Below are 21869 nucleotides of genomic sequence, written 5' to 3'. Positions count from 1 at the left end.
ATCTATAGCTTTTTAGTTAAATATCTTTTGTTATATGTGTATTGATCTAATTACACAATTGAGTAAATGCCACATGTTAATAATGGCTCTACCTGGTTGAGTAGTTTATGGGTGATTTTTATCTTTCTAAATCTTTTCTCTGTTTTCTGCAGTTTCTTTAGTGAGCATGAAAAGCCTTTGAAATCAGAAAGAAAAAAAAGGAGTATTTAAATATAAAATTAATTTAATTCTACCTGGATTGCACTAATATGATTAAGAGGTTCCTGGGATTTGCATATTTTTCTTATATTTAAAGAGTCTATTGTTACAGAAACTACTCTTAACCTGGTGCTTTTGTTTTAGAAGAGGGTTTCAAAACAATTATTCCAGATGAAGGACAGAGACTATTGTCTTCACCACGGATAATGAAAAATGAGTTACAAAGAGACAGGAACAAAATCAGGGGACATTGTCCCAAGTGTGTATAAATTAAATAGCTAATTTTCCAAAAGGTCAAATCTGGAGTCTGCAGATGGGTTTGACAATAGAAAAGATTGCAGGGATATTTTTCATTATAATTAAACAAAAATGCACTTAAATAAAGCAGAATGTAAGAAGGTGCTTTTCTGTGTGGATATGATAAATGGGTATTTGGGGGGGGGATTCTCGAAGGATGATGTTAGGGTAGTAAGAAAAAGGTTCAGAATTTGGCCACCAGAAACATGGGATTCTAGATTTGACTCTGCCATTATGAAGACTTGGACCCATCATTTAATCTCCCTTGACCTCGGTTTCTTCACTCATAGTACATGAAGGGTTTGATGAGACGCTGTCTAAAATCCCTTACGGTTGAGAGTCTTGATTAACCCTACTGTGTCCCATGTTCTCGTAGCACACATCAGATTGTGGGAGTTTCATTTCTGAAACTTGGCTCAATGTCCTTGCTGATCCTCGGTGAAAACAACTATGTAGGCATCTCTGGTGATGATAGGAATGCTTTGGTGGCCAGTCAGCTCTGTTATTCTCTCCAACTAAATGAAGCCGAGCAAAGCACACAAAATCTCTTCTTAATTTCCACCAAACAGTGCTTTTTCACTTAGAACGCTATGTACACATGTGGAAATATTTCCTCTTTTATAAAATGCTAGTATAAATTTGTGATGAGGGCCAACAAATGATGACAAGAGCTGTTCTGTTTTATGAATACAAGTATCTGTTAAATATATCTGATGTGCACTTGTATATATGAATGCATGTATTAAAAAGATAGTTAATTGTTAAGCCTAGATTAATGTATTTGTTTTTAAAGTAACTTTATTGAAGTACAATTGATATTTAACAAACTGCACATATTTTAAGTATATAATTTGGTAAGTTTGATACTTGGATATACACATAATCCCCCACCCAAACCAAATTAGTAATCATAGCACTACCCCAAAAAACAATGTCTTGTTTCCCATTGTAATTCCTCTGCAAACTCGTACGTAGCATTAAGTTTGGTTCAGAGTTATTTTTTGTTCTTTGCAATGTGGATATCCAATTATTCCAGCACTATTTGTTAAAACGTTGTTCTTCCTGTTCCTTAAAACTTTGTTCAAAAGCATTTGATTCCCTGTGTGGGGGTTATTTCTGAAGTAAACAATTCTGTTTCATTGATATGGTTGTGCCCCTGTATGTTAATTCTACTTTGTCTTGATTTCTATAGTTTTATAATATGTGTTGAAGTTAGTATAAGTCCTTCACATTTGTTCTTTTATTTATCCTAAAGTAGTTTTGGATATTTTAGATCTTTTGAATTTTCATAGAAATTTTAGAGTCAGCTTATTAATTTCTAGAGGGAAGCCTGCTGAGACTTTTATTGGAAGTGCACTGAATGTCTAAATCAGTTTGGGGACATGTGGTAACCTGATGATATTGAGTTTTCTGATCTGTGAACACAGTGCATCTCTCCCATTTATTTAGGTGTTCTTTAATTTCTCTCTGCAAATTTCTGGATTTCTCAGCATGCAGGTTTTGTATATCTTTTGTCATATTTGTATTTAAATCTTTCCTATTTTTGACACTTATATAAATAGTATTGCCTCTTTCAGTTTCACTTTCTGAGTATTTATTACCAGTCTATAAAATTACAATAGTTTGTTTTTGTTTTTGTTTTGGTGTTGAACTTGGATCTCATGATCTTGTTAAACCCGATTTTTAGTTCTAGATTTTTGTGGGTAGATTTCATAGGATTTTCTATATAGATGGTCATGTCATCTGGAATTAGTGGTAGTTTAACTTCTACCTTTCCAATCTGGATGATTTTTATTTATTTTTTCTTATCTTATTGCACTGGCTTAAACCTCCAGTAAAACGAAGAGTTCATGTGGTGACAGCAGATGTCATTTCTTTGTTAATATTTTAGGTGAAGAGCACCAAGTATTTCGCCACTAAGTATGATGTGAACTGCACATTTTTTGTAGATATTATCATGTTGAAGTTTTCTTCTGGTGCAACTTTCCTGAGAGGTGTTTGTTTGGTTGGTTTTTTAAACCAGGAATGGATTTGAGTTTTGTCAATGTTTTTTTCTGCATCTATTGCAATGTGTGTGTGTTCATCAGTTAATATGGTGAATGACATTGATTTTTTTAATGTTAAACCAGACATATGCTGGGATAAACTCCACTTAGTTATAATGCATTATCTTAAAAAATAGATATAGATAGATAGATAGATAGATGGATTTGATTTGCTATAGGGTTAAACGCTTTTTGCATTTGTGTTCTCTTGGGATACTGGTCTGAGGTTTTTTATTCTTGTAATGTATTTGATTTTGGATCCAGAGTGATGCTGTTATCACAAAATCAGTTGAGACGTATGTTTTATTTCTTCCCTCAGTGTTTGAAAGAACTGACTACTAAAAATCCATGTGGATGGAGTTTTCTTTGTGGGAAGATTTGAAGTTAACAAATTTAATTTCTTAATAGATACAGTGCTGTACAGGCTGTTTCTTCTTCTGTGACCTTGAGTAGCTTGCGTCTTAAGCCATTTGTCCATTTCATCTAGTTCTCAAACTTACAGGCATAAAGTTTATAATATTTTTATTAGGCGTTCCAGTTATCAGTTTATTACCTCTCAGCTTAAAATCTACTCTTCTTTACCTGCTCTGTGAGCTTTAAACATTTCTCCTTTGCAGCAATTGTGATAATAAGCTTTGTTGAAAGAAGGCACTGGAGGGCATTATGGAGGAGTGAAGTTTCTTCCTGGTTCCTGTTGGGAGTCCATGCTCCATGTATATTTTCCCATTTTTGCAGTGAGGGCTTTTGAGCAAAGAATTCTGGCACCTGAGTTAAAGGATGATTGAATAGAACTATAAAGATAGAGATATCCGGGGAGAGATAGCGATTTATCTCCGGAGAGCTATTTGTTTACATTTGTTTATACTCCAGGTGGTTATATAGAAGGGAGAGAGGAGGGGATCTCCAGAGAGGATTTGTTTATATTCTGGAGCAAAGGTCTTTCTAAAGGGGAGGATGGCTCGATCTGCCAGCAGCCCCGTATACGCTTTGAGTTTGTTAATTTTAGAGTTCTTCTCTTGTGGGACAAAGCCCCTTTTTGTGCACAGGGTGCGTGCGTACAGGGCATCGCGGTGCATTTTCCTTTGGACATTTGGGACAGTTTGCACATGTGGAAGTAGAGCACGGGATGCTCCGCTGCATCGCCGTGAGGGGGAGCGGAGGCACGAGGAAGGGACGCCCTGTTCTGTATGTAAAAGGTCTATCCCTCGAAGAAGAAGACACTTCCCTTGCTCACACGTGCACGCCCCCCCCTCCCCCCCCCACGTACTTGTGTATACGCGCACGTACACATACGGAGACATCTGTGGCAGGCTGGCTCGTCAGCCTGCAGGTCTGGTAACATTTCAGCTCGCTTGCAGTTGCAGACGTCACGGTTCCAGCGTGCTGTGCTGCGTCTGTGCCCCTGCTGCGCGGTTGTCAGCCTCGTGTCGCCCCCGCCGCTGTGCGCACTCACCGCGGTGCTGCTGACACGGGCACCATATGCCCCGGGTGTCACTCAGCCTTTTTGATCCACGGGGTCCCAGCGCTCCAACCTCCTCCGCACAAGCTTCCCCCAGCCTCTTCCCGTGTGTATTCCGCGGGGTCATTCTCCACAGCCTTCCTGACATAGACGCTGCGTATCCCAGCTTTTTTTTTTTCTGCATCTATTGAAATTGTGTGTGTGTGTGTGTGTGTGTGTGTGTGTGTGTGTGTGTGTGTTGATCAGTTAATACGTGAATGACCTTGATTTTTTTTTTAAGTTTATTTTGAGAGAAAGTACAAGTGGGAGAGGGGCAAAGAGGGGGAGAGCGAAAATCAGCACTGTCAGCGCAAAGCCCCATGCAGGGCTTGAACTCCTGAACCATGAGATCATGACCTGAGCGGAAATCAAGAGCCAGAGAGAGGTTCAACCGACTGAGCCGCCCAGGCGCCCTTGACTTTGATTTTTAATGTTGAACCAGACTGATATTCTGGGATAAACTCCACTTAGTTTAGCACCCCACGCCTTCGGTGAGTGCACCCCCAACACCTTGACTCCTTTTGTAGTCTCATTCACCAGCATTGTTTCACCTGCAACTGTGAGACTCTGGTTGGTCATTCCCTCCCTCTTTCCTTCCTTCTCCTTAGCATCTCTGACTTAGGTAACCCAGTTATCTTCTCTGTCATGGGGTGGTCGGTAAGACCGACTTTCCTTTTTAAAAAAAATTTTTTTTTAAACCTTTATTTGTTTTTGAGACAGAGCATGAACGGGGGAGGATCAGAGAGAGAGGGAGACACAGAATCTGAAACAGGCTCCAGGCTCTGAGCTGTCAGCACAGAGCCTGATGCGGGGCTCGAACTCACAGACTGCGAGATCATGACCTGAGCCCAAGTGGGACGCTTAACCGACCGAGCCACCCAGGCACCCCAAGACCGACTTTCCAATAAGGTCTGTATTCAGGCTTGAAGAAGGCATGGTTTCCAAGTTTATTCCTCCTTGAATACCCTTCCTCCAATTTACTTTTGTTTTTGTAGAGTTTTCCTTACATCTTTCTCATTGCCCTTCATTATATTCCTTTTTAGAGTTAGGCAGCTTTTATTTATGAAAGACTCTTAAATTAGTTGTCCCATGCCATTCATTCATATAAAGTACAGTGACCCTGCAGGGCCATAGGGAGAAGAGCTCACAAAACTCAGTCATTAATTATTATTTATATCAGCACTTCTCTGTTCGACTGTGTGTTTTCTGTGCCCTGATTAGATTTGGACTGATATTTGACGATAAAAACAAAATTGTAACTGACATACAATAAATATATTTTTTTAAGTTTTGTGTGTTTATTTTGAAGGGGGGAGAGAACAAGGGAGGGGGCAGAGAGAGAGGGAAACAGAGAATCCCAAGCAGGCTCCACACAGGCAGTGCAGAGCCCAACACGGGGCTTGAACCCACAAACTGTGAGATCATGACCTGAGCCGCAACAAGAGTTGGCACTTAACTGGGCCACCCAGGTGCCCCCGGCCCCAAACATTTCTTAATGTCAAATTTAGGGATCACAGAGAAGCTGGGCCAGTGGTACGTTTAGCTTGGGTTCGTCGTATCGGTTGATGTGATTCCCTTTCTTGTATAGTTAAGTCAGTGCTGGTCACCTTGCGTTAGGAATGACTTCTGGGATTACTTCTGTGTACCTGTTGTCACCTGCTTCTCAGTGGGAAGTACCCAAGCTATGTGAACATGTCCTGTGGCAGTAAGCCTGGACCTACGTGGCTACTGGAGGGAAAATACGGTTTACAATATATAAATGTCCAGGGCCTTGTCTGCACAAAATTGTTCTAAATTCCATATCCATGTGTGCAAGGACCTGATACAGGTTTTCCCAAGTTACTAGCAAAACTCTAAATTACTGATAATGCATCAAAAAGCAAAAAGGGTCCTTTCTGAACTATTAATAGAAAATAACATTTTATTAACCGTGTTCAAGTAGAGATTAAATTAGCTATCTAGCATCTTTACAACAGGGAATCAAAGAGGTTGGGACCAAAAAAAATGTAGGCAAAACTTAACTGTGGTTACCACAGAGTCTGACAGATTATTAATACAAATGTTTGTTTTCCTTGAGTTTATTATGTTTGTGGTATTGGTCAGCTTTTGCATTTTGAAATCTGTTGCATTTCATTGGTTTCGTTTCAAAGGTTTATGTTTATACCTAATTTTATATCCACCATTTTGTATTTTTCTCTTAAGGTAGGAACCCCGAAATGTATGAGCTTCTAGTCTCACATGAACTGGGTCCGTCCTTGCCTCCAAATCTTGTTTTACTTGGTCATGTCCTAGCGAGTGAATGATCCAGTGCGTGGTATTGTTTATGATATTAGAGACTATGTAGAGATTTTGAATACAAATATTGATGATGATGATGGTGTCAGGGCTGGCCGTGTTGACCGTAATAGCAGTGATGATAATGAATGGCTTTTTCTTTGAATCACAGATCAAACTAAATCCATTAACCACCTTTTGTAGAGACACATCAAAGATTTCTTTTTGTTTGCTCAAAATTATACCTACTGCAATTTAAACGTACTTGGTCTTTGTCCTCACTCAACAGTGAGAACCTCTGGTCAGCATTTGCTGTGTATCTCTTGATGTGGTTGAGGTCTATATTTCATCAACCCAAAATCAGAGCACACAATTTTCCCCTGGTTATACATTTATGGTATTAAACAATATGGTATTTCAAGCTTTATGAAAACATCTGGTTAATTTATATTTGCTCATATACTTAAAGAATTGCCTTTAGTATAGAAAACACATGAGAATTAAGTCCGTACTTCACATACATATCAAAGTACGTGAAAATTGTACCGGAAAATTGGGGACAATGTTATTTAGAATGATATTTGTCTAGTCTTCGATAATTATGTTTTCAGGTGTGTTTTTCCACTTAAGGGTTAGCATTGAGATTCGTGGCTTCAGACATATTTTAGGCTCAAGACAAAGGTTAGACATTCTTTTGTGTATTAGGCCTTGAGAATTATTCAACACAGCATAGAAGTCAACTCCTAAGTATGCTGTTATCATATTTAATTTATGACAGTGTATTGTTTTTAGACGTCTATCTTGCTTTTATTCTTCATGTGTATCTTCCTACTTTGAATAGACTCCTTCTTGTCTCTCCCTTTGTCATTTTTTTTTTTTTCAGTCAGATTGCTCAATCTGAAAACAAAGAGCTCTTTGATAATGCACTAGAAAAAAGGGTTAAAGGATGGTTTCGAACAAATTCAAGAAAGAATGATCCAGTTCCCGCTTGGAGAAGGACACACGAGCTGAATCCAGTGGGGCTGTGGGACCTGGGGAGGAAATTGTGAGTACTTGCTCTTGATTGAGTATCATTATCCTCCTGTTGTCTAGGAAGATGATTGTTATAATTAGCAACAAATGTCATGGGGAACTATAATTTACTTTACCCTGTAGCAACTGATAGTTTACCTTTTTCAGTGCCTTTTTCTACCTAGCCACCAGGTCACTCTCTTCTCCCCACCCCTCTATAACAATAAAATATAGACTAAAATATATTTGTCTTACAGTCTTACATATTGATGTACACTTACAGCAATAATCTGACTATAAATTTTTTATAAGTAATTGAATGGACGCTCACCCAAATTTTAGACTCTTTTATGGTTAAAATTCCTACAAGAAATGAGAAACCATGAGTTTGCATAATAGGTACACAGGAGGGGTTGTTAGAAATATTTTAGGACTCTGCCTCATTAATTTTATTACTAAGTGTACCATAAAGGGATGTTACTTACGGTGTTGAACAGTGCTTTTTAAACAGAATTTTAATATCTTTTGGATTTTATTTGTGGTGTACTTTTTCAATTTCATTTTGAACTTATTATGGTTATCCAGTAGAGTTATATGTAACTCTCGAGTTAAATTTTAAAAACAGAATGCAAAGCACCATAGTTTATAAAGCATCATATAATTAGTTGTGAAGAATATTGAGTGAGCATGAACCCATGCTAGGTATTTACTACACGAGAGTCATAATCGTTCAGTTGTCTCTAAATGAAAATAACTCAAGTGATCTTTTGAAACGTGTCACTATTTGGGACTTCATACCATATCCAGGTGAACAAGCAAGCCCCAGAGTGTGTTTTTAAAAAGCACAGAATATTATATTTAGGATAGTAATGAAATGAAGGAAGTCATTGAAATAAATACATAGTGGATAGAGCTTTCCACACCGAGGAGGGATGTGAATAATGTCTCATAACGATATATTTTTATCTGAGTGTGGCATTTTACAGGAGTCCCCCCATTATCTGCACTTTGACTTTCTGCAGTTTCCATTACTGGTGTCAACCAAGACCCGGAAACAGATGATCCTTCTAGCAAACCGTCGGAAGATCAGTAGCAGCCTGATGCTGTGTCACAAGGCCTATGTCATTCACCTCATTTCATCGCGTCATGTAAACATCTTATCATCTCCCATCATCACTAGAAGGGTGAGTACAGTATAATATATTTTGGGACAGAGATCACATTCACTTAACTTTAACTATGGCGTATTGTTGTAATTGTTCTATTTTATTAGTCATCATTATTATCGTGTCTAACTTAGAAAGTAAACTTGACCATAGGTGTGTATATATAGAAAAAAGTGTATGTAGGGTTTGGTATTATCCGTTGTTTCAGGCATCTGCTGGGGTTCTTGGAACATAGAAGAGGAGATTGCCGTATTTCTTTGACTACCACAGTTCTCGAATAGTCAACATCTTACTTTGATGTCTCTACTTTATGGCCTTATGACCTAAATTCATTCTATATGTTTTCACTGAGACTCTGCTCTAGAATATCATTAATATATTGTTTTAACCATGTGCAGCGGCCTTTGCTCAGTGTTCATTCTCCAGAGCATCTCCATCGATTTCAATATTTTTGACTATTCCCTGCTTCTCTAAACAGTTGGCTTTTATGGCATTGATTCTGATTTGTCTTCTCTCATCTGGGTTGCTCCTTATCTTGGTAGTTTGCTTTTACACTCTTCTAAATGTGCGTGTTCTATAATGCCTGTTTCTAGAACATTTGCTCTTTTCATCCTTTTCAGGGGAATATCTGTTTTCTAGGCCTCAACCATTTCTCTGTGGACGAGACTATGATAACCGGTATTTTTTTCCCGTCTCTAGAATTGTCTTCTTGAGATTCCTAGAGTCAAGGGAAATGAGAGAGAACTAAAAATACTAAGGATGTCTTGTGAGATCAGAAAACTATCTAGTTGTAAATTTGGAACTCCAGAAATAAGTGGAACAATGGAGATTTGGTTGGTAGAAACAAAAATGAAGCTGGAGTTTATTTTTTTATTTTTGTGCTCATTTGAAAGAAGATTCTTTTCAATATACATTTTTATCCTTCATGCTTAATTTCAGAGTTGGTTCATATGTTGGTGTGTAGCTTTTTGCTAAAGGTCAATCAAATATGTACCATATCCAACTATTTTGAAGTAATTAGTTCAGGTCCTAAGCAGAGGTACATGGTTTCTCAGGTGATGGAAAAATTCAATTATTATTTATAGTGAAAGTTGCACTTGGACAAGTCCGTTAATTTATCACCACTTACTAATTTCGCTGGTATTGATTACCGTATTTATAAAGTGGTTTTAAGCTGTATACTCAGAGTGCCTGGATGTCAGGTAACACTTCTTCCTTCATTTATTTTTTTTATAGGACTTTTTTTTTCTTTTACCATTTATTATTTTTAAGGGAGAGAGAGAGAGAGAGCGCGCGTGCACAACAGAGGGACAGAGAGAGAGGAAGACACAGAATCCGAGGCAGGCTCCAGGCTCTGAGCTGTCAGCACAGAACCCGATGCAGGTTCGAACTCAGAAACCGTGAGGTCGTGACCTGATTCAAAGTCGGACACTTAATCGACTGAGCCACCCAGGAAATCCCCTTTATTTATTGATGTTTCTTTATTTTGAGGAGGGGGGGGAAGAGAGAGGGGCAGAGAATCCCAAGCAGCCTCCTCACTGTCAGTGCAGAGCCCAGTGTGAGGCTCGAACCCACGAACCACGAGATCATGACCTGAGACAAAGCCAAGAGTCAGATGCTTGACAAACCAAGCTGCCTAAGGAGCTCTGGTGTCCCTTCCTTTATATGTTTGCTTGATGAGTTCACTTGCTGAGGCCTGATGAATGCATTTCCACAGGTTCATTTTCCTGATTACTGGGGCCACAGAAACAAAATCTATACATTCTAATTTTGTAGGATTGCCCCATAAATTCTAGATTTTTTAAACCATATTGTTCTTATACATGGATAGAATTTAGAACAAAGAAACAAACAACCAGAAACACAAAGAAACTGTGAGAGATGGAAACTCAGCCCCAAGTTGGGTTTTTGTGTCCTGAGTGAAATGTGACTATAAGACAATGAGATTGTTTCTTCCATGTGATTGTGAAATTAGTCACATTATCTTAAACTCCTACCCTGACTGTTCTTGTCACCATAAAAAGTACAAAGAATACTCTCATTTGCTGCCTAAAGCTTGATTTGGCTAATGAAGAAAATATTTCCGGGCCACCTCTTTGCCATTGGAAGACATCGTGTACAAAAGCTTTGCAGTTACTTCTGAGAAGTTAGAGCATATTTGCTTAACAGATTAATCTCCCTCAATTTCCTTTTGTTCACATTTGCTTCTTTTGCTTCTCTATCAGTTTCCCTCTTGTCCACGTTGTTTGGGTAATGATTGTTGAGCACAATGTCCGGACTCTGGATGCTTCGGTAGATTTCAGCAACATGGTGTTCATTACAGAAAACTGTGAATCCGTGTGGACCCTCCATTCTGTCTCTGAGCCTCATGGGCCTTTGGCTGTTTCTTTTGTCCTGTAAATTTGAAGGGACAATTCCACAAATAATATTTTCTTCTTTCTTAAGTCATTTTCTGAACTGGAAATACCTGCATATCTACATATAGCCTTCAACATAGATGGAAAAGGTATTGGAGTAAAGAAAAACTTTTGGTGGAAGTAAGAAATATCTTAAAAGAAGTAAGATATCTTAAATATCTTAGAGTACATCTAACGAGACAAAATCATTAATGTTATCGAATATTTTCAATAAAAAGATTGTAATAGAAAATTGATGTTACAGTAAACACTTTGAGAAAATTGCTACACTAGAAATTTTGAGATGGGAGTTTAAGAAATTTATTTGAATATATATTTTTTATGTTTATTGACTTTTGAGAGAGAGAGTGGGGGACAGAGGATCCAGTGTGGGCTCTGCCCTGAAAGCAGGTAAATTGATACGGGGCTCAAACTCAGGAACCATGAGATCATGACCTGAGCCCAAGTTGGACACTTAACCTACTGAGCCACCCAGGTGTCCCTTGAATATTTTTACTTAACTTGCTCCTATTAAGGTTATTTAAATACTTAGATTCAAACGGTGAGTAAATCAGAGCACTGTGAGTTAGCAAGTATTAGAAGACTTAAAAAATATCACCATATTCATATCCCTGCTAAATTCATTCTGTTCTAGAGGCTGCCAAAACATAAAGTAATACTATGATAAATCTCTTGAGGGGTATTTTGGGATATAATAATTGGAGAAAATGATTCTTTATGATATAAGGCAAAAACATTAAGATATTAAGAGTAAATACTTTCACAAAAGATTCAAATTCTAAACAAATGAATAGACTGCTCAGTTACATTCAATGTGTACTAAAATTTTGAATCTCATTTTATTTCACAGTTAGACTTTCTCTGATAGTTTTCGAAAAAACAGCAAACAACCCCTTCTCCCCTCAACATACTAAAAAGCCAACACCTTAACGGAAATCCACTTAATTTTATTTTTAAAATTTTAAGGATATTTGAGAGTTATACCCTCTAATTCTATTTCAAAGTAATAGAAACATAAGTACACAATATATTTATTTCCTTGTCCTCCAGATCTTCCACTGATTAGATTATTAGTTATCTGATTAAAGAGGTATACCAGTTTTTTGCTTTTATTTTTTAAATAAAGCAGACTACTTAATCCCATACCGTATGTAAAGAGAAAACAGGCTCGCAAGTCAATTCTTTTGTACATCTAAAGCAGACTTGAGGGGCGTCTGGCTGGCTCAGTTGGTGGACCGTGAGACTCTCAATCTCTGGGTTGTGAGTTTGAGCCCCACATCGGGTGTAGGTATTGCATGGAAATAGAATCTTTAAAAAAAATGAAACTGCTTTAAAAAAATAAAAAGTAAAAAAATAAAGCAGTCCTAAAACACACCAAGAAAATCTAGCAAAACATCACTCAAAATAAATTACATTATGAATAATTTAAACTTGGGGCGCCTGGGTAGCTTAGTTGGTTGAGCCTCTAACTCTTGATATCCGCTCAGATCATGATTCCAGGGGTTCCAGGCTGAGTGTGGAGCCTACTTGGGATTCATTCTCTCCCTCTCCCTCTCCCTCTCCCTCTCCCTCTCCCTCTCCCTCTCCCTCTCCCTCTCCCTCTCCCTCTCCCTCTCCCTCTCCCCCTCCCCCTCCCCCTCCCCCTCCCCCTCCCCCTCCCCCTCCCCCTCCCCCTCCCCCTCCCTCTGCCCTTCCCTCACCCACACGTGTGCATGCACATGTGCATACGGTCTTTCTAAAATAAATAAAATTAAAAAAAATAACTTAAACTTTAAAAGATAAACAATGACAAGAATACTAAATGTATATTATACACTTGCTACAAATACGTGAGTCATCACTAAGCTTTTTACCAATTAACTGAAAAATTTTAATCTGGGCAATTCCATGGTTCACAGAGTTTATGTGTTTAAAATTAGACCAATTGTAGGGGCACCTGGGTGGCTCAGTCAGTTAAGTGTCCAACTTTGGCTCAGGTCATGATTGCACGGTTCGTGAGTTTGAGCCCCGCGTCGGGCTCTGTGCTGACAGCTCGGAGCCTGGAGCTTTCTTCGGATTCTGTGTCTCCCCCTCTCTCTCTGTCCCTCCCCTGCTCGCACTCTGTCTCTCTGTGTCTCTCAAAAATAAATAAACGTTAAAAAAATTTAAAAATAAACCAGTTGTTCAAGACGTACAATTTGTACCTTTTGTATATTTTGTGTACTAATTTGTATTTGTGTATTTTGTGTACTAATCCTAGACAGGACGTTTTGCAAGATTCCTCATGAAGTGAATGATGTAAAGAATGGTGTCCTCCGTGAGATTCCTACAAAGGAGTTCAGAGGGTCTGTTATGAAAAAAGTTATATATTGAATATTTGAATTAATATATTTAGGGGCACCTGGGTGGCTCAGTCAGTTGAGCTTCCAACTTTGGCTCAGATCATGATCTCATGGTGTGTGAGTTTGAGCCCCGCCTAGGGCTCTGTGCTGATAGCTTAGAGCCTGGAGCCTGCTTCGGATTCCGTGTCTCCCTCTCTCTTTCTTTGCCCCTCCCCTGTTCTTGCTCTCTGTCTCTCACAAATAAATAAATGTTTAAAAAATTAAAAAAATAATATATTTGCATTAAGATAGGTAAACTGATATTTGAGTACAGAAATAAAACAGCAGTATTAAATATTAAGCTACACATTCTGTTTTTCTAGAGTGTTAAAGCAGAGAATAGAGAGGTACACTTAAATTCTTTGAAGTGCATGGCAGGGGTACAACTCTGAAACAAAAGTCATTATTATTATTTTTTTTTGAAAACTATCTGTAGCATACAACTGGCTTATACTTTTTTTTAAGATTTTAGTTTTAAGTACTCTCTACACCCAACGTGGAGCTCAAACTCAACAGCCCTGAGGTCAAGAGTCGTACACTCTACTCACTGAGCCAGTCAGGTGTCCCTTACAATTTTTGATCCTATTCAGTATGTTAACTTATTTAATTCTGTAGGCATATATTTTTCAGTCAGTTCTCCTCTGTTGTACAGAGAACGACCTGCTCTTCAAGATGAACCATTTCAGAGGTTCTTTCCCCAGACTTAAAATGCCAAAAGGCATGCATGATTGGTTTGCCTGCATGTATAATTTTCAGGTTAATCTTTCTCAGCTGCCTACCTTCTGCTGGTGAACTTCAGGGACCTGTTGGTCCCTTGATCTGTATTTCCAAATTTATATCTCGAGGAACTTACTTCTTGCCTCTTCCCTTGGCGACTGAGAATGTTAGTCCCTCCCAGGATAGCCTCTTGTTCCGCACGAAGGCACAACACAGGGTAGCTGCATTCCAGGTAGCTGGCTGGTAAGGAGTACACCTTGAGGTCCCTGAGGCTCCAATGCTGTGGAAAGCTCACTTGAATGAAAGCGTGCTTATACACACGTGTGTGCATGTGCACACACGCACATGCACACACCACGGAAAGTATATGTGGTCCTGCCCGGAACTGCATTAATTGACTGCTTGCTGCCGTCGGCCGCTCGAATAACTGCTTTTATTGAATTGCTTCTTGAGTGCAATGCCGCAGCCTACAGTGAGTAATTTTATATAAAACAGCCTGAGGAAACACATTGCTGCACTTAGTGTAGGATGCTGTTGGGCTTGGTTCATCGCCTACTGCCATCTTTATGAGGACCCATGGGAGGAGATTCTCTTGGACTTCCAAGCAGTGCCTGGCGTGGGCCCCATTCCCCATCCACACAACGGTTAATACGCCTGATTGGGCTTCCCTGGAATCCTAGACTTGGTGGCTCTGCCCCGCAAGGCTCTCCTCGCCCTGGATGCCAGAAGAGGTTGGGTCAGTAGGTGATCTAGCAAGGATCCAAGAGTCCGTATCCACAGACAGCTTGTGTCCTCGCTTCAGCCCTGGCTTCACTGGGTCTCTTCTATTGTCATTTTCCCCTAATGACATTTCTTACCCTGTTTTTATCTTTTCTTAGTATATTGTGTGGATTTTTAAAGCTACCTGAAGTAACTTAGGGAATCGAGCATGAGAATTTTGAGGACGGTGAAAGCTCTGACCTTCCACTATTCCATACCCTTCCAGTCTAGGGCTCCCTGTGTTCTTTAAGTCACCCCCCCCCCCGCCCCCAAATCAGACTGTACTCAAGACTCGCTTAATGTCACCTTTTTCTGTACTGGTAAAATAATGTTTTACTACCTTCTCCGGAGAGGACACGCAGCGTGGTTGCTGTTCTGTCTGTCTCTGCCCATCACTTGTGCTCCGCTCTTTAAGCATATACATTTTAATACAAAATGTAAGCGTTCTTGCAAGCGTTAGATTCTGTGAACTTAATGTTTTTGATGAGTCATGTTGTCACTCAGTTTCTTGGGTGATTTAGTAAAAGATCCGAACTCCTCTCTGAAATGAACGCATTCGCTTAATGAAAAAAAAAAAGAAATGTTTACATAATTATTTTGATAGGAATTGACAGTAAAGCAGAAATTCTGAGAAATGTGAGTACTAAATATTGTCAGTAAACTCAATTCTCCTTTGTCTGACAATCTTACTCAAACGGCATAACAGAGGATTCAGCGTATCGAGGGCGTAGCTTTTGTGTTCATAATTTTGAGTAGTTAAGTTGAATATGGGAAAGTCATTGTTGATGCTCTCATCTATTTTTCGTGTAGTCAATAAATACTTTGTCCCCTCTACTGTTCCAGCTATTGGAGATACAGTGATGACAGTTTAAAATCCCTGCCTTTGTGGAACTTACATTCTAGTCGCAGGAGGAAATGATGAATGAATGAACTACTGAGCAATGTCATGAGATCGTTTCACATGGTGATAGATCCGGGGAAGAACAAGAAGTTGGTGCATGTCATGATGACTTTGGCTGGAGGGATCAGGGCAAGACCATGGTTTTTGATATGAGACCCGCATAAGATAGGGAGCCAGCCATGGAAAGAACCCTCCAAGGAAAGAGCGCGAGTAGTATAAAGGATCTGAGACAGGAACGAGTATGTGCGCTCAGGGTCCAGAGAGAAATCCAGGGGGGCTTGCGTGCAGAGACGTCGGAAGAGGTGGGCCAGGAGGATGAAGGCCGGCAGAGGGCAGATCATTTGGAGTCTTGAGCTGCGCACGTCTGTCTCAAACCTTGAGAAAGTCCCCTGATGCGTCTCGGCCTCCGTCTCCCTTTCTCTAAAATGAAAAGGAGGAAAGCTACCTCAAAGACTTCTTTGTGAAGATTTTGTGTGTTAACCGATGTTAAGTACTTGGGAAGAAGGTCTGGCCCTCGGTAAAAACTGGAGCGTACTCTGTTGTTAGTACGTATATATGCATCGTACAATTTTCCTTCTGCTAACAATTTCAATTTCTTGCCCTGATAGGCTTTTGAAGCTACCAAAGGTCTTGGCAATTACATCCAATCTTGACATTTTACAGGAGGCTTTAGCTCAGAGAGGTCAAATGGCCTACACAAGTTCCCACAAGTAGTAAGTAAATGTTTAGACTAGAATCTCTGTTTCTTGATTCTCAAGCCAAGAACTTTCTACTGTTGGATGGAGTTGGCCTGTAGTTAACCTAATGGCTTGGAATTGCTTTCCTTAATATTTACCTTCTAGGATTATATTTAGAATAGTATTATTGAGCCTGAATGCTTTTGTGAAGACTGAGATGGTTACCATATTGGTAGTAAATTTACAAGCAAATGATTTACTGACAATGGAAAGATATTTGGAGGTAATTAGAATTTGAGATTATCCTAACGGATTAACCAACGTTTCAAATATTCCTTTAGTAGCTTTAGCATTTATACTTTTTTAATAAGGTGGACACAGGAAAAGATTTCATTATATGATTCATTCATTCCCTCAACAACCCCTCTGTGTCCTGTACTATTCTAGGTACCTGAGATACAGTGGTAAACAATTCGTGGAGTCCCTGCCCTCATGGAATTTACACTCTTCTCAGGGGAAGCAGATAATAAACCCTTGAATAAACAGTGAAGTAAAACAAGGTAATTTCAGGACAGTCCCCCAAGTAATTTAAAATTGGGAAATCAGATGGTCAGTGACTTGATTGTCATTATGATGGGTAAGAAAGTTATCACTAAAATTGGAAGAGCTAATCACACTTTAAGTGATTAACTCACTTAAACAGTTTTTTTTTTCCAAACCTCCGTTCTCTGGCCTCACTGCCTACCTATAAACAAAGGAACAGCTTACATACATTCAAATGCAGTTACGCACGTGGTATTAACGGAGCGAGGGCGTTTAAACTAATATATGGCATAAAGACTTTGCTAATCCACCGCTATCTAGGACCAGAATTATTTCACACAAAATGTATGATTTGGTGGCTTGAAGAAATTTTAAATTTTAACCTGTCTCTTTCTACAACTTTCTAGGTTTTCCTAAGCATAGCAAAATTGGTTCCTGGGATGATCTCTTTTTTTCTTGTTGTTTTCCTCTTTGCCACTTCATAGGAAATCTCTTACCTGGGAAAGGTTTTGTTCAAGAAGTTCATTTGTAAGCCATTTTGAACTCCTTTGCCATAGAAGCGGTGTTTAGCGTGGGGTTTAAGTTCAAATGCCAGTTCACAGAAGTTTCTTTCTTTGTTCTTAAAGCTGAAAGGCCGCACTTAACGGGCACTCCCCTGAGTTTTGGCCCCGTTTGGTTTAGAAGCAGTAGACGCAGGAGGTACATTTTTCTTTTTCTCTGGGCTCGGAACCAGATCCAGCCCATTGCAGGAAACTGGTGCAGGTGAAGTATCCCTTCTGCTGCCTGCTGTCTCCCTTTCTGTACCCCTGCCTCCCCATGGCAGTCTGCTTTTTAGGCCTTCGTCGTTTTTTGTTCCGCCGGTGAAAGCTGTATGTCCCTTATTCTCGGTTTTCTATCTTATTGCAACAATCCCGAAGTTGGTAACTGAGTACCCCATGTGGATGTGTGATTTTTCAGGTCGCCAAACACTATTCCACCCCATCAGAAAGATATCTTTTGACTTTCGTTCAAGTACCTGTTTTTTGGTGTCAATAACTTATTTTCTCAGAGTTGCCTCCCTTTGCTCCCTAACAACACCCCCTATTCTGTCAGAGCTGCAGCTGCCTGGGCCCCACGTGGTCATGGAATGTTCTGGTTTCTCACTTTGGGATGGTATATGGGATTTGAACATCTATGAGATATCACCCAGGGCAAGCTTAGTCCTGTAAGAAAAAAGAAAGAAAAAGGCTGAAAAATTATAGCAATATTATCCGATTAGCTTGGGTTCGGCCCGCTGTTGGCGTCTGCTTTATTTTCTATACCGTCTTTGTGCACTTGGCTGTCACGTTAGAGAAATCTACGACATGAAATCCCAGCCTAGGCAAAAAGCAGATGGAAGCGGGGCATTTGTCCCACAGCGCTGTGAGGACGGTGGGTAGGCCTGCAGCCCGCCAGAAACAGATGTAGTTTATAGTTTGTTCAATTCCATAGCTCAAGTTTTTTCATTTCCTGTTCTCAGCTGAACAAATGGGGGGAAAAGAGAAAAAAATTACTACCATAAAAAGTACATTTCCCCCTCTAGGTTCAATCATGGAGGGACATCTATAAACAGAGGCATAAAGCCCAAAGGAAGGGAGAGATTTCCTAAATGTTGTCTGATAGTCACGTTCGCCTCCAAATAAAAATTGTTTAAAAATACATTTAGGACGGATAAGCAGAATTATTGACATATGGTATGTGATATTTGGCTGAGTTCATGGATGATATAGGAGCCTGTCTGGAGGAGCTCTGATGGTAATTGTATAAGCCAGGGAGAGTCTGCTTGTCAGAAACACAGACATTTAGGGATCTCTGGAAACTTAATGGTCATGTAGAAGAGTTTATTTGATAATTAATATGAAGGAACGTAAGTAACTCAAGCTCTGACTAACATTAATGAAACATTTTGAAAATAACTGAATGATTCAGTTTTTGTTTTTGTAATTTCCAAAAGAAGCTATCGGCCAGGCCCCAGGTAGCCATGACAAATATGTGACCTTTGTCGATGTGCAGATGAATTCTTGTTTCCAGGCTGCTTAGGGGATCACATTTACTCGTTCATCACAATGTTACCTCTAAAGCGTGTGCCACTTACGTTTATAGCATGTGTAAACTTAGAAGGGCACAGCAATTTAGGAGAAAAAGCTAGATTTGCAGCAGTGAACAGAGGTACGTGCTGAAACCTCTGTTTACTTGAAAGGTCAAGTTTTGGGACACCTGGGTGGCTCAGTCGGTTGAGCGTCCGACTTTGATTCAGGTCATGATCTCACGGCTCGTGAGTTCGAGCCCCGCGTCGGGCTCTGTGCTGACAGCTCGGAGCCTAGACCCTGCTTCGTATTCTGGGTGTGTGTGTGTCTCTCTCTCTCTCTCTCTCTCTCTCTCTCTCTCTCTCTCTCTCTCTCTCCCCCCTCTCTCCCTCTCTCCCTCTCTCCCTCTCTCCCTCTCTCCCTCTCTCCCTCTCTCCCTCTCTCCCCTCTCCCCTCTCCTGCTCATGCTGTCTCTCAAAAATAAATAAAATAAACATTAAAAAAATAAAAAAGGTCAAGTTTTGAAGAGATTTCATGGTTTATGAGAAATCCCATTGGATCGGAATTAGAAAATTTAGTGTCTGTTTCTACTCTGGATATCTAATTTTATGAATTTAGATAAATGTCATAATCATTCTTGGGTTTATTTATGCACCTCTAAAATGGGAGGATTGTCTAGCTGATTTTCAAGATTCCTTCATTGTCTATATATCCAGTGAATTGTGCCAGACAATTAATAGTATACAAACCCCTTTTTTTTGTCAAGGCTATTGGCTGAAATATCTACAAAATTGTATAAAAGGTAAAGAAAAAGTACATGAATAGTTTTCTTTTTCATTTTGATTATTATTTAAAGATTTGTCTTAGCCATTTGCTGACCTCTCAAGTTCCGCCATTATTTTTATTGGAAACTAGTTGAATTCACTATTAAAGATCTGGCATATTTTCAATATTTAATAACCCCACCATGCATAATGCTATACATAACCATATAGTGAGGACTTCTTTGTATCTTATATATACAATATATACGTATATACGTATATATACAATATAGTGATTCAACAATTCTGTTTTTACTCAGTGCCCATCATAAGTGTTCTCTTAATCTCACCTATTTCACCCACCCCCCTTCTCTCCCCCACTTCTGGCAGCCACCAGTTCTCTATATTTAAGAGTCTGCATTTTGTTTCTTTTTTCTATGTTTCTGTTTGTTAAATTCTAACATATGAGTGTAGTCATACGGTATTTGTCTCTTTTCCTCTGATTTCACTTAGTATTGTACCTGCTGTATTCATCCATGTTGTTGCAAATGGCAAGATCTCATCATTTGATATGGTAAGTAATTTCACACACACATACACAACCACACATGAATCCATTCATCTATTGGTGAACAGGTAGGTTGCTTCCATATCTTGGCTGTTGTAAATAATTCTGCAATAAACAGGAGTGTGTATGTCTTTTCTAATTAGTGTTTTACTTTCCTTTGGGTAAATATCTAGTAGTGGAATTAGTGAGTCATATGCGAATTCTATTTTTAATTTTTTCAGTTAAAAATGTAGTGTTTTCTGCAGTGGCTGCACTGATTTACATGCCCACCAACAGTACACAAGTTTGCCTTTTTCTCTACATCCTTGACAACACTCGTTATTTCTTGTCTTTTTGATTCTAGCCATTCTGACAAGGGTAAGGTGATAGCATTGTGGTTTTGATTTTCATTTCCCTGCTGATGAGTGATGTTAAGCACATGGTCATGTGTCTGTTTGTTGGCCATCTGGATGTCTTCTTTGGAAAAATGTCTACTCAGGTCCTCTGCCTATTTCTAATGGGATTGTGTGGGGGTTTCTGTTGTTGAGTTGTATAAGTTCTTTATGTATTTTGGATATTAATCCCTTATTGGATACATTTTTTTGCACTTATCCCACTCAGTAAGTTGCCTTTTTGTTTTGTTGATGGTTTCCTTCACTGTGCAAAAGCTTTCTATTTCGGTGTGGTCCCAATAGTTTAATTTTGCTTTTGTTTCCCTTGCCTTGGGAAACATATCTAGAAGAATGTTTCTGCAGCCAATGTCAAAGAAATTACTGCCTATGTTTTCTTCCAGGATTTTTATGGTTTTTGGTCTCACATTTAGGTTTTTAATCCATTTCGAGTTTATTTTTGTGTGTGGTATAAGAAAGTCCAGTTTCATTCTTTTGCATGTAGCTGTCCAATTTTCCCAGCACCATTTATTGAAGAGACTGCCTCTTCCTCATTGTATGTTCTTGCCTACTTTGTCATAGACTAATTGGCCACATAAGTGTGAGTTTACTTTTGGGCTCTCCACTCTATTGATCTATGTGTCTATTTTTGTGCCAATACCGTACTGTTTGATTACCCCAGCTTTGGAATATATCTTGAAGTCTGGGATTGTGATTCCTCCAGCTTCATTGTTCTTTTTCAAGATTGTTTTGGGTATTTGTCATCCTTTGTGGTTCCATGCAAATTTGAAGATTATTCTAGTTCTGTTAAAAATGGTGTTGGTATCTTTTCATAGACATTGCATTAAATCTGTAGACTCCTTTGCATAGTATGGATATTTGAACAATATTGATTCTTCCAATTCATAAGTATGGAATGTCTTCTCCTTTGTTTGTGTCACATTCCTTTCCTTTCATCAATGTTTTATAGTTTCCAGAGTACAGGTCATTTCCCTCCATGGTTAAGTTTCTTCCTAGGTATTTTACTCTTTTTGATGCAGTTGTGAAAGAGATTTTTTTTCTTAATTTCTCTTTTTGCTACTTCGTTATTAGTGTATAGAAGTGCAACAGATTTCTGAATTCAATAGCTGATGATTTTATTTACAGTTATTTTTACCTGCTCTTGTGGCACCTGTGGATGTTTCTATATTTATGATCTTGGAGTCAGGGGAAAAAAAAAGATGTCACCCTCCTACCTTAGGCACATTAGTGATAGATCTTT

At 39.1% G+C, this 21869-nt stretch overlaps 1 long non-coding RNA gene across 4 annotated transcripts in view; it reads left to right on the top strand.

Annotated features, from left to right (window-relative positions):
- Nucleotides 1–21869, top strand: part of LOC122219515 — a 156739-nt gene that overhangs the window by 34965 nt on the left and 99905 nt on the right. For 2 of the 4 annotated variants that reach the window (XR_006202415.1, XR_006202414.1), the window contains exons 5-6: nt 7196–7357; nt 8346–8507. This is a non-coding gene — a long non-coding RNA (uncharacterized LOC122219515). Of the gene's footprint in view, nt 1–4909; nt 4948–7195; nt 7358–8345; nt 8508–20185; nt 20225–21869 lie in introns of those variants that run through there. The other 2 variants (XR_006202417.1, XR_006202416.1) reach the window with 2 other exon arrangements.

This window comes from Panthera leo, chromosome B2, assembly GCF_018350215.1.
Source record: "Panthera leo isolate Ple1 chromosome B2, P.leo_Ple1_pat1.1, whole genome shotgun sequence".
Lineage (NCBI taxonomy): Eukaryota > Metazoa > Chordata > Mammalia > Carnivora > Felidae > Panthera > Panthera leo.
This window is presented reverse-complemented; position numbering and strand designations above follow the sequence as displayed.